This window comes from Sceloporus occidentalis, unplaced genomic scaffold, assembly GCF_023333645.1.
Source record: "Sceloporus occidentalis isolate IW3139 unplaced genomic scaffold, rSceOcc1.0.p SCAF_17, whole genome shotgun sequence".
Taxonomy (NCBI): Eukaryota; Metazoa; Chordata; class Lepidosauria; order Squamata; family Phrynosomatidae; genus Sceloporus; species Sceloporus occidentalis.
The window spans coordinates 656,223-668,664 of NW_028316997.1; positions in this window are offsets into that span (position 1 = coordinate 656,223).

Genomic DNA, 12,442 nt, shown 5'->3' on the forward strand with positions numbered 1-12,442 from the left:
AGAAGATAGATAGCCATTGAGAGAGAGTGAGCGAGAGATAGAGACAGACTAAGAGTAACAACAAATTGTGTTTCTGAATAAAAAAGCCTGTAAACAGATATACCAAATATGAAACAAGAAATTTTATTAATTTTTGATCCATGCACACAAGTCTAATTCAGTAGCAGCACATGCTTCCAGTCAGAATTAATATTTTTTTGACTGATGAGCAAAATATATTAATTTAAGTAAATTATAAGGCACTGGCATTATCTATGTCATGTTATGGCCTAAACAACCAGTATTTTGAGACTGTGGTCTATTCTCTGTCAGCAGCTCAGAAAAAACCTGTCACACCAGGTCTAGCAGTCAGGGTAAGGATCCGCAATGCAGAGGTGGTATCACTTTATGGGCAAAACACGGCACAGGAACAGCACAGATGTAGTGCATAAAGAGGAGACATAATCTTAGTCAAGGCAGGATGTCAGTTCAAAAGGATAAGGCAGGAATGAAGGTCAAGGCCACAAAGAGGTCTGGTATACAGGTCAGGATGCAATGATGACATTGCAACAGAGTAAGACAACTCGTGGTCAAGGTAAGTCAAGGAACTGTGCAGGATTCGGAACAAGGCAATTACAAGGAAAACACCCAGGGACTAAAGACAGCTCTTGCATTGGCAAGTGCTACAAGGTAAGTGAGGGTATATATAGATGGAAGGAGGTGCACACCTAGCAATTAAAACTGAGCGTGTGTTCCCTTTTAAAACTAAAAATCTTCAAATCTTTGTTGAGTAATGTGTGTATGCATGTTATTTGGAACTACGCACTGGAAAAGAGGTAAGCTAGACTTACATAGAGTCCCTGCTCTCAGGGTAACCGCTGCTAGTACTCCGGTGAGCGGGACCAGACTCCATCATAGAACATCCTTCTTGAGACCAGGAGGAACAAACAGTTTATTATTGGGAAGGCCAAGTCGTTCCAAAACATCTGTCATCTGTCAGAAAATAGCTGCAATGATCCAAGAGGGAGGAACAATTATCTGGAGTCTAACTCAAACTGTCTGAAAGTGTGTCAGCCTTGCTATTCTTAGAACCAGGTTATTATGTTATGAAGTAATTGAACCTGGTAAAAAAGATCAAGAGTTTAGTCTAGTTATTTGTTGTTTAGATACTAGAAGTTGCTACAGTCAGTAAGAATGGACAAGGGAACCTTTGTACCCTCTAGGAGGTGTATCCATTCTTCAAGAGCCAACTGATGGCTAACAACTCTCTCCATCATCATAGTTGTTTTGTGCAGACAAGAACTGTTTAGAAAAGAATAAACAACGGTGTATGCAGTTGCTCCTGGGGTCTCTTTAGGATAGGTTTGCTCATGCACCATTCTCAGAAGCATCCACCTCCACAATAAATAGTAGTGCAGAATCTGGATAATGAAGAACAAGATCTCTATCAAAGGCTATTTTTAACCTCTCAAATGGGGATAGAGTCTCGAGACTCCATTGGTTATGATTATTCCCTGGTCAAGGCAGTGATAGACATTGTGATTTTGGAGAAATTCAATATGAATCCCTTATAATAGTTGGAAAACCTCAGGAAACATTACCAGTCACTACAGTGGTCTATCGTTGTATATGTAACTGGAGTGTGGATATTTGGGTGAAACGATGCATTGTAGTTATATTCAACAAGTAAAACTGTGCCCGGACCCAAAACAGTGAGGCACACTTTTACTTGTTGAATATAACTACAATGCATCATTTCACCCAAATATCCAGCTTCAGATCTAGGTTGCCCCCACCCCAAGCAGGCTAACCTGACACGAAGATATAAATCACTAAGACATGGAACCCCAAAAAGGTCATAAAAAGGAATTGTTCCCTAACTGAAAACCACTTTTATGTTGGGTGGGCAGGAGAGATCATCTTTGAACAAAGAGAATGGCTCCTCACATTTCTGCCCCTAAACACGGCCCTGCAGCTCACTGCTGTGGCGCCTGCGCACTGTGTGAGGAAAGTTTTTTCCTGCCCAAATTCCTCACACAGTGTGCGGGCGCCACAACAGTGAGCTGCGGCACCCCCCTGATGAGTGGCACCCGGTTCGGACCGCCCCCTCGTCCCCCTTTAGGTACGCTACTGTGAATAAGGCACTCATATTGTATGGACTCAGTTATTATATAATTATCAATAGTATAAATAAATATGTATTTCAGATTCCAAGATAATTGCTTAAACCATGCTTGACATAACATCTTAGGCAGGGCTGGATTTATGGTGGAACACACGGAGCAATCGCTTCAGCTTCCTGATATTCTGAGAGGCCCTGTACCAATACCTAAAGTATTTAGGAAAGTGACAACCATTTTAATGGTTAGGTTCTCCTATTCCCAATGATGCTTCAAAATTGGTATGATTAAATAGTGAGCCCAAGGGGTAATATTAATAACAGAAACATAACTACAAATCTGATATTAATAATACAAATTGAATTTTGTACAGGGTTTTTGTGCCAGTGAAGTAACAATAGAGGTCACCGGAGCAGCCACCGTGCTATTAATTACCAATTAAATACACATTTGTTAGAGCTATCATCTTTTAATCATATTCCAAAATCAGTACTTTAAAAGTTCTACTTTAAGTTCTGGAAAAAAGAAGAGACCTTTACGGGAATTTTAATTTTCTTAAGGCTGTGACTTGTTCTTTTAGTATTTGAGGATAAGTTGCTCTTTAAATATCTATTTTTTCCTAAAGATATAAGAGCAAGTTTTAGAGACCTTTCTACTTCTGCTTGTCCTCTTATTATATTTCATAATATATATAGTATGACATTGGAACAGTATATTATTATATGTAACAATATATTCGTTTCCATACATTTCTAATGATTATAGTCAGTAGACATGTGCATTCATTTTCGTAACTTGCAGATTAGGAGGAATGCAAGGAGGGGCACAGGTCTTAGTAGGGAGCCAAAACATTGAAACTTGCCAAAATATGCTTTTAATGATGTCTGTGATATTAATTTTGTTAATCTGTCTTTGAAATTCTGTGAGCAAACTTATGCTTATTTGCTCCATAACATTAGTGCGCATATGTGAGCACTAATTACTCAGGTCCAAAAACATGTTCAAAGACAGACTTTTAGATCTGAAACAAGATACATTGTTTGTGTCAGGACTAATAAAAAAACCCAACAACATTCTAACAAGTAATGTACTTACTATGTCTTTAGGACAATCATCATTACCCACTTTATTTTCAGCTCATGGATAGATATGGCATTTGTGTAAAAAACGAAAGTAGGATGTCGCTACCACAGCTGAGAATGAGTTTTTTAAATCAGATTTACTGTTGATGTTTGAGTCATCTTGTGAACAATGGTTTCTACCTCACCATATTCCAATGCCCACCAATTCTGTTAAGAGCAATTTTACATTCTGAGGTTGTAATGAGGTTGTAATTTATGCATCATGTTCTGTTCTTGGAGAGAGATATTGGTAGGAAGATTGCTGCTCGACAGAGCTAGTCCTTTTAGCAACCTCTAGTTTGGTGAGATTCAGTACATATGTTCACACCGGTATTAAAATTAATAATCTTTTATCTTTATATTGGATAAAAAGATATGAATCATCAGATTAAGCTTCTCTTCATTTGGCATGACTTGAAAAATCTTATTGGGTGCTGAAGAAATACTATGGATTTTCCAAATCTTTCTTTTCTGCTCTGTTTTCATGTACCTGTCTATGTCTATCTAAATATATCATGAACTAATATTTTATCTGTCTAACTGAATGATGTATGAAGCTGTATTCTTGCCTAATATTTTTTTTTAACTGAAGCTCTAAATCATAGTCACTTCTCTAACTGCATGTTGCAATTTAAAATTGACTTGCCACACTGGAACAACTTGGCAAAGATCTCAGTAAAAAGGTGGATGTCTAAAAAAAATGGTAAAACACAAAAGGGGATTATTTATTGGTCCATATAATATTTATACCATGTATCGACTAGCTGATGCCCAAGAACTTTTCCATATGGAATAATTTCTTAAAAAGTAAGATGCCCACATGCTATTGGATACTAGATAGCTTTATATGCCTTTTTGAAATCTGCTGGCTTTTTGTTAACTTCTAACAATAAAAAAGGAAAAATGCTTTCCCAGTAGACTACAACACATAGAAGAAATAAGCCAGCTTGTCGACAAGCTAATCATGCTATACACAAGTGCAAGGGACATTCCTGTTTGCTTGAAATCAGTAGAAAAGGAGCTAGCAGTTAATCAGTTCTGTTCTCACCAGTGATCCCACTGCACTTAATGAGAACTGGTATTATAGCTATCACGGGAACTGCGAGATAATTTGTACAGTACACAATATAGATATATTATGCCTCAAATGGGTACACTAATATTGTGTCTGGACAGGAGTAAGACAGCTGCATTCTTCTAGCAAACAACAGTGCTTGCTATGTGATAACACAAAGAACCCGCACAGTTTATAAAATCTGTTTAGTATATAAAATACAGTCTTGCTTCAGAAAATGTATAGGGTTTATTTGACTTGTATCATTGTATCATCTGCAGTATGTATAACCAGCTGAATGCTTTGAAAAGAAGATCACAAACAAAACTGAACTTCCACATTATTTGAAAATTAAAAAAAATATCCCCTAGAGTACGGAAGGAGACAGAGGAGCAATAGTCTGCCTAATGGCCTACCCAACACTACAATGCTCTACTCAGCAGACATGGAGTGAAGAGCCCACTGCAGGGATCCATTCCATCATGTCCAGGGCAGAGTTCCAGTGGATAACTAGGTCCTGAACTAGACCTGCCTACTCCTGCTCTTCTCTCAGCTTATGGCACTTTTCAACCAGTTTTAACAGCCTGCACTGCCCGTGAGTTTGAATTGCTGCATTAACCCCCAGATGTAGTATTTGTTTCACACAACACAAAACCCACAAAGTCCCCATCTCCAACTGCTTTCACCAAGTATGCTGCCCCTTCAGTCATCACTACGTGCCAGCTATTACTACAGAGCATATGGATGATGTCATACCCCCATGCTCGGCATTATTTGCAGGCGCGTAGTGATGAGGGAGCAGTAAAGCAAGGTCTGAAGTGAAGACCTCGCCCTCCCTAATGTTGAGCCGACTAAAGGAAGATTGTGATCTCCCAACTAGTCCTGCAGGCTGCAGGTGCTGATCAGGCGGCTGTGCCCCCCCCCCGCAGCTGAGGTGAGAACGGCTCTCGTCTCACCCTACGTCTGCCCCTGCAAAGCGGGACAAAAGTAGGGATAGGAGAGACAGCGAGACAGAGACCGAAAATCCCGCCCAAATCGGGACAGTTGGGTGGCATGCCTACAGTAATATCCGATACCAAATCTCCATTTATGAACACTAAATCTAATATGACCTCCTTACAAGTTGGCTCCTCAACTACTTGTTTTAAAACTAGTCCCAGTAGGCACAACCAGCTACTTCGATTCTCCAGTTCACATCAGGAATATTAAAGTTGCCCATGATTATACCTTCCACCTTCAGTGTCATTTTAGCCATTTCCTCAATTAGTAGATTATCTAATGCTTCTACTTGTCCAGGGGGTCTATACATTACTTCTACACATGTTACTGTACTTTTACCCTCCACCCCTTTTGCCCTCCCTGTCTATTCTATAGAGTACCCTGGTATTGCTATTTCCCAGTCATTTTTCTCATTATACCTTGTCTCAGTAACAGCCACTAAATCAACATACTCAGTTGCCACTACTGTCACAAGTTCATGGATCTTGTTTCCTGAACTGTGAGCATTTGTCCTTGTTTCGGGCGGCAAACGATATGCTTCTTCGTATTATCTGTACAAACCAAGCCCTCAGATCCACCCACTAGGTTACTAACCAAAGCACCTTCCTGTTCTATACCATCTAGCCAAGTATTTAGCCTCCCTCCCCCCATTCCAAGTTTAAAATCTCCTTCAAACGTGGCCTATGGAGGTTCCATATTGGTCTATTGGTCACCAGAATGGGCCTCCTCTGGCATCAACCAATGAAGGGCAGCTGGAAGGAAGCATCTCCAACAGCGATTAGCATTCCTAGCAGTCATGTCAGTTTTATGGACTGCTGCTTTGACATGCCACCAAAGTATTTTAGGGTAGGCTGGTGCAGCCGATGTCCTGGCCCCATCTGTGGGCAAGCGATGAATATTTATACATGATTTATTGTTTTTTGTTGTCCACATGCTATATGTTTTTCAGGTAGTGCAAATGTGCAGCTGTCTTAAACTCTACTCAGGAACAGTATTTCAAAAAATAAAACACGCTTTGGTGTGCAAGACCAACCAATGCCTAATTTTTAATGATTTATTGTTTTGTGTTGTCCACAAACTAGAGGTTTTCCTTAACTTATGGAAGAACTCATTAGTGACCTTAACAGCTTTTCAAAGAGGCAAAAAGCTCACTTACCTTTTACTTGATTTAATTGATTGATAACCAGTATCATTCCCTAGATGCAATTTTACTGGCATTTTGCCCTTATGTCCTTAAGCCAATTTTACTGGCTTTTCGGGCCAAAAAAGAAGGTTGGTTGTAAGAACATTTTTGCAAATGTCATGTAATGTAAGTGATACACAACATGTGGCCAGCGACACTGGCTGACTTGGAACCCTCAGTGTCATGGAGCTTGGATAGTCAGACCGACTACCTCCGCTGACTTGTGCTCCTTTAGCCTGGGGCAACACACTTTCCCCGGTTTCCCAGTAACTAGCCAAGACTCAGTGTAGGGTAAAACCAAAGCAAAGACTTATTTCTCACACACAGGGATATATCCAGCAAAACACACATTAACTTCATCAAGATATTGGGATACAAACCGCCCCCTTAATCTGCCTCCCAGAGACAACAGGGTCAGTAAAGGGATTAACAATACAATGGGGTCCCAACCTCCACTATCTATTACTGGCTGAAATCAGTTACAAGGTTTGGCTGGGGTAAATGTCTGTAGTGGTGGAACTGGGGGGGGGGGGACTGACTTATACAACACATTAATGCACCATGGGGTGGGGTCTGATGAAACAATGGCGGTCACTCCCTGATTGCAGATCCTGGCTGTCTGCCAGAGATAATTCCTTCAGCAAGTGATGAGATGATATATTTCTGGGGTACATACAGAAGTCTTTACAAAGCCAAGGGCCAAAGTCGGTAGGGAGGAGGCTGGCTCTCATACCTCTCCAGTGGCCCCAGTGATGGAGGGTTCTGTCACACTCAGATTTTCCTTTTTATTTCCATTTTGAAACAAAGGAAATTTGTAATGGGCATAAACAAAAGTCAGGGTGGAATATATTTGTCCCAACCGGTATTTAGTAGACGTGTGCATGCAAATTCATACAAACTTGTTTTTTAACAAAAATTGCCTGATTCATATGAACCAACGAATACATGTGTCATCTCCAAAGAAACCAACGAAAACTAATTGCAAAAGTTCTGAGGAATTCGTTAGACTTTGTCCATTGGTTGCCACGTGTAGTCACCATAACAAGCTATACTGGCACCATTACATGCTCTTTTTTCTTTAATTTTTCACTCTGACCTTTACAATGGAAATGGGCAATCATTAGATATATAATTGTGCTGGTGCCTTAAATGAGTGTGAGACAGTGACAGTAAGCTTACCAGAGGCTGAGATTGATGCTCATGCTCATATACAATATTGCAAGTTAATAAAGTAATAATAGTTTATTTTAGTGCATAACATTTACCGGTATGGGATGGATTGGAAAAGCCATAGTGTACTACTGTAGTGTATGGATATCATTTATAGATATCATGGACTGCATCAGATATTTTTTCCCCAATTTATTTTAGGGCAAAATCTCTAGTTTTTGGTCAACACAGTTTTAACGAAATTTGCATGTACGGGCAATTCATACAAATCCCTGAAAATGAGGAGGGACCCCTAATAAAACAACCAAAAATGAAGCAAAAAGCTCTGAATTGTCGCTTAAATAACATTGGTTCTTTCACCCTCATTTACCAATTTGATAATTCACGCTCTCTCACACTATCTCACACTCTCTTTCATGCTCTCCCGGTAAGTGTCTCCCTGCCATCTTTGCTGATCGCTTCTGTGTCCCTGTCTCGGTGTCGTGCAGCAACGCTTCTCATCTTGCATCTTCTCTCCTGTCTTCTATCTTCTTCCGCTGCACCAAAAAGTTTGCTTCTCTGTGGACAATGGGACAAGGACATGAACTGGCAGACCTTCTTGGCACATCCTCTTCCCCGATTACAGAATACAATTCTTAAGAATGCATTTCTTATGTATTGCTAAGACAAAGTTAAGGTACAAGAAGCAATTATGAATTTTGTTACATTAATTAATATATAATGAATGCGCCATATGCAGTATTCTTTATTTTTTCCAACTTATCTGTCCAGAAGTGGTTTTAAAACAATTTTAAGCAATTGAATGGTCCATCTAATAGTTCTTTACAATTTTGATAAGACTGTTTTAAAGCTTTTAATCACATTCAATGTGCAAATGAATTAAAAATTATTCAAAGAAAAGAATTTTGTTTAATTTTTGGTCCATTTGTTTTTGGGTGAATTTTGTTTCCTGCCCCTTTGGTTTGAATGAAAATTAAAGGGCATTTTATATTTGGAAATAAAACTTGTTGTCACTTAACCTCTGTTAGGCAGGGCCATGCGGAACACAGGAGAACTTGACCCACGTAGAAGAGACGGTAGATAGGACTCACAAAGCCAAAAATAGGAAAGTCCGAGGTCGGGACAGGCGGCATAGATGCGAGGTCAAAGATATCCAAGGTCGGGGCTGGCAGCACAGGATCAAGGTCAAAAGACAAGCCAAGGGTCGGTACACGGTAGACAATGAAGACACACAAAGGACTGGAAAACGCAAGTACTCAGAGCAAAAAACTGTAATACTCTTTGATCGGGCACTAATGATGTGGAACTCAGGTTTTACTTTCAATAGTTTTTTATTAATTTTCAAAGAAATAAGAAGTACAAATAACACCAATAGTAATACATGAGAGACAGTCACAGCTGTCAGTTGTGATCAAACCAAGACAGTCGCAGCCGTCATTACATTGAAAATTGAAACCATCTTGATAAGCATGTATCTCAGTTACATTGTAACGTTATAAGGTAATAAAAAACGTAAACAAGAAAACTTCCCTGTAAAGGAAGAGGAACAGAACAGTATGCCTGAGTGAATTTTTTTTTTTAAAAAGTGTATATCTGCTCAACTATTTTATAGTGAATAGTTTTAATAGTTGACATGCCATACCAGTGAGGATGACTGTAGTTACAGATAGCATAGAGAGTAGGTCTGGAATCCTTAAATATACTAAAGAACCTCAAATATCTATACAATAGGATGAAGAATACCATGGTTTCCATCTGATAGAGAATTTTTTTGTGTTGCCTGAACCTCTAGATAGATTTTTTTCGTAGGAATATGTAGTATTTAGTTTGGAAATGACTATATCAATAGAGGGAATCTCCACAGTTTTCCATTTGCTTGCAAGAGTATTTTTTGCAATAATGCAAATGATACAGAATAATTCCCCATATTGTGGGGAAACAGTTTGTATCCCTAGAAAAAGTAAAATCAATTGAGGCGACCAATTTATAGGGCAGTTTAATATCGTAGAAAGAAGGCTTTTACATTCTACCCAATATGATTGTATAAGAGGGCAATTCCATAAGATATGGTATAAGGTTCCCTTCTGGCCACACTTTCTCCAACATTTATTTGAAGAGTTAGGGAAAGCTTTAGCTATCCTATCTGGAGTATAGTACCAACGGGATACTGTCTTAAAGGCGGATTCTGCATGTGAGGAGCATTGAAGAGCTTTATGTGAACATTTAAAAGCTAACCGCCAATCTTGAAGGGCTACATTTATTCCTATATCATTTTCCCATTGTTTTATGGGATAAGTTTTATTACATTTATCAGATTTAGTGTAAAGAGTATATATAGGTTTTAATCCCTTCATATCCGATGAGAGGTATTTGAGAGTGACGTTATCTACATGCAAAGAGGAGGGGGTCAAAGATTGTAAAAAATGTTTAATACGTAGATATTTGTAAAAATCCTTATTGGATAAATTATATGTGCGTCGAATGGTTTCAAATGTCATTAATCCATTAGCATCATATATATGCTTGACATGAGATATACCCCATAAAGACCAGTTAGTTAATTCAAGCCCTGGACTGGAGGCTTGAATTATTGACAACGGTAGTTCCCCAAGGTTGGGCACCGTAGAGGAAGATAAGGCAGTATGATATTGCAGCCAAACATTATATGAGGTTTTTACTAATGGGTTTGTGAGAGGAGGCCCGTGAAGGTTCCAGGCTGGAAGTAGTAAAAGATCACTAATTTTGTAGGGATATACCGAGGAATTTTCAATGTGGACCCAATGTGAATTAGAAGTATCGCACCACCACTGTTTTAGGAGAGTTATCAAAGTAGATATGTAATAACCTTTAATATTAGGCATCCCAATCCCTCCGGCGAGTTTCGATTTAGTGATAATGGTAGCCGATAATCTTGGTCTCTTCCCAGCCCATACAAAATGTGACAGGATTCTATTTATTTTAATGAAAAAGGATTCAGGGAGGTGTATGGGCAATGTCCTAAATAAATAAAGAATTTTTGGTAATATGAACATTTTTAAAGTAGCTATTCTGCCCAACCACGAGACTTCATGCTTAGAATATTCCGCAGAGTCTGACTCAATAGTTGCAAGGAGGGGGATGTAGTTGTTAGTGAATAGGGAAGAGAAGGGGTATGACAATTCTACTCCCAAGTATTTTAGACTAGCTACCTGCCAGTCAAACCGGTATTGGGACTTCAAGGATGTTAATTGCTGAGGGGGAAGGTTCAGAGGGAGAGCCTGTGTTTTAGAGTTATTTAAATGATAATATGACAGCTGACCGTATGTGTTGATGTTTTCCATAACTGCAGGTAAAGATGTTTCTGGCAGGGTGAGGGAAAGGATGACATCATCCGCATATAGAGAGAGATGAGATGATCCCTACCATTAATACTCAACCCAGAAATTCTGTCATCTAGTCGAAGGGCCTGAGCCAGTGGCTCCATGGATAAGATATAAATTAATGGGGAAAGAGGGCACCCCTGTCGTGACCCATTTGTAATATTGAATTCCTCAGATAAGGCACCATTAGATAAAACTTTCGCTGAGGGGTTGGAATATAAAGATGACACTGCCAGCAATATACTACCAGCAAAACCCATATGTTCTAATACCGAGAAAGCATACGACCAGCGCAACCTATCAAAAGCCTTCTCGGCATCTAAGGCGAGGATCAAAGCAGGGGCGCTGTCCACCTCAATATAATGGAAGATATTTAATAGTCTTCTGGTGTTGTCAGAGGTCTGACGGCCCGAGACAAAACCCGACTGATCTTGGTTCACCAGATGTGGGAGAATTAAGGCAATTCTATTAGCTAGGACCTTTGCATATATTTTTAGGTCCTGATTCAGTAGAGAGATCGGTCTAAAATTTTGAGGGTGGTCAGTAGATTTGCCTGGTTTTGGGAGGGTGGTGATCAGGGCTTGTAAGTTTTCTTTGGGCAATGAACCACTGGACATGGCCACCCGACAGAAGTTTCGTAAATAGGGGGACAGACTAGTGTTATAGGTTTTATAATATATGCTAGTAAAACCGTCAGGGCCAGGGGCCTTGCCGAATGGAAGAGAACGTATGGTTTTTTGAATTTCTTCTGTGGTGATCTCCTCGTTTAATTTATTTAATTGGAAAGAATTCAATCGTGGTAGATGTAAGCGGTCCAGATATGTCTGAATAGCTTTTATGTGATCTGGGGGGGATATAATCGAGTCTCTTAAGTTATATAAATGAGAATAATAGGTCTTAAAACCATTAGAGATGTCAAATGGGGAGAAGAGCTTATTGTTAGAGGTTGGGTGAATGAGAAAAGGTATGCGGGAATTTAATTGTCGCTTTTTTAAGCGATGTGCTAATAATTTACTCGTTTTATTGTTTTGGGCGTAATAGTGGGCTTGCGTCTTTCGGTGGGCTTTTTCATATGTTGTCAGCATGTGGCAACGGAGATCACGTCTAATAGAGGTTAGTTGTGAGGCCAGTACATCAGATGGTGAGGCTATATTAGCTTGTTCTGTATTTCGCAATTTAGTCAGGAGATCCGTTAATTGTTTTTCTCTTTGTTTTTTGAGTATGGAGCCATATTTAATACATAAACCACGAATCACCGCTTTATGACAATTCCATACAGATATGGGGCTTTCTACAGAGGGTGCATTAATTTTGAAAAAATCCTCGATATCAGTATGTAAATGCTTTGAATATTCCTGGTGAGACAGTAAGAAAGGGCTAATGCGCCACTGATAAACTCCATGTGAGGATATCTCATCGTCAAGCGTGAGTGTGATTGCCGCATGGTCGGACCATGT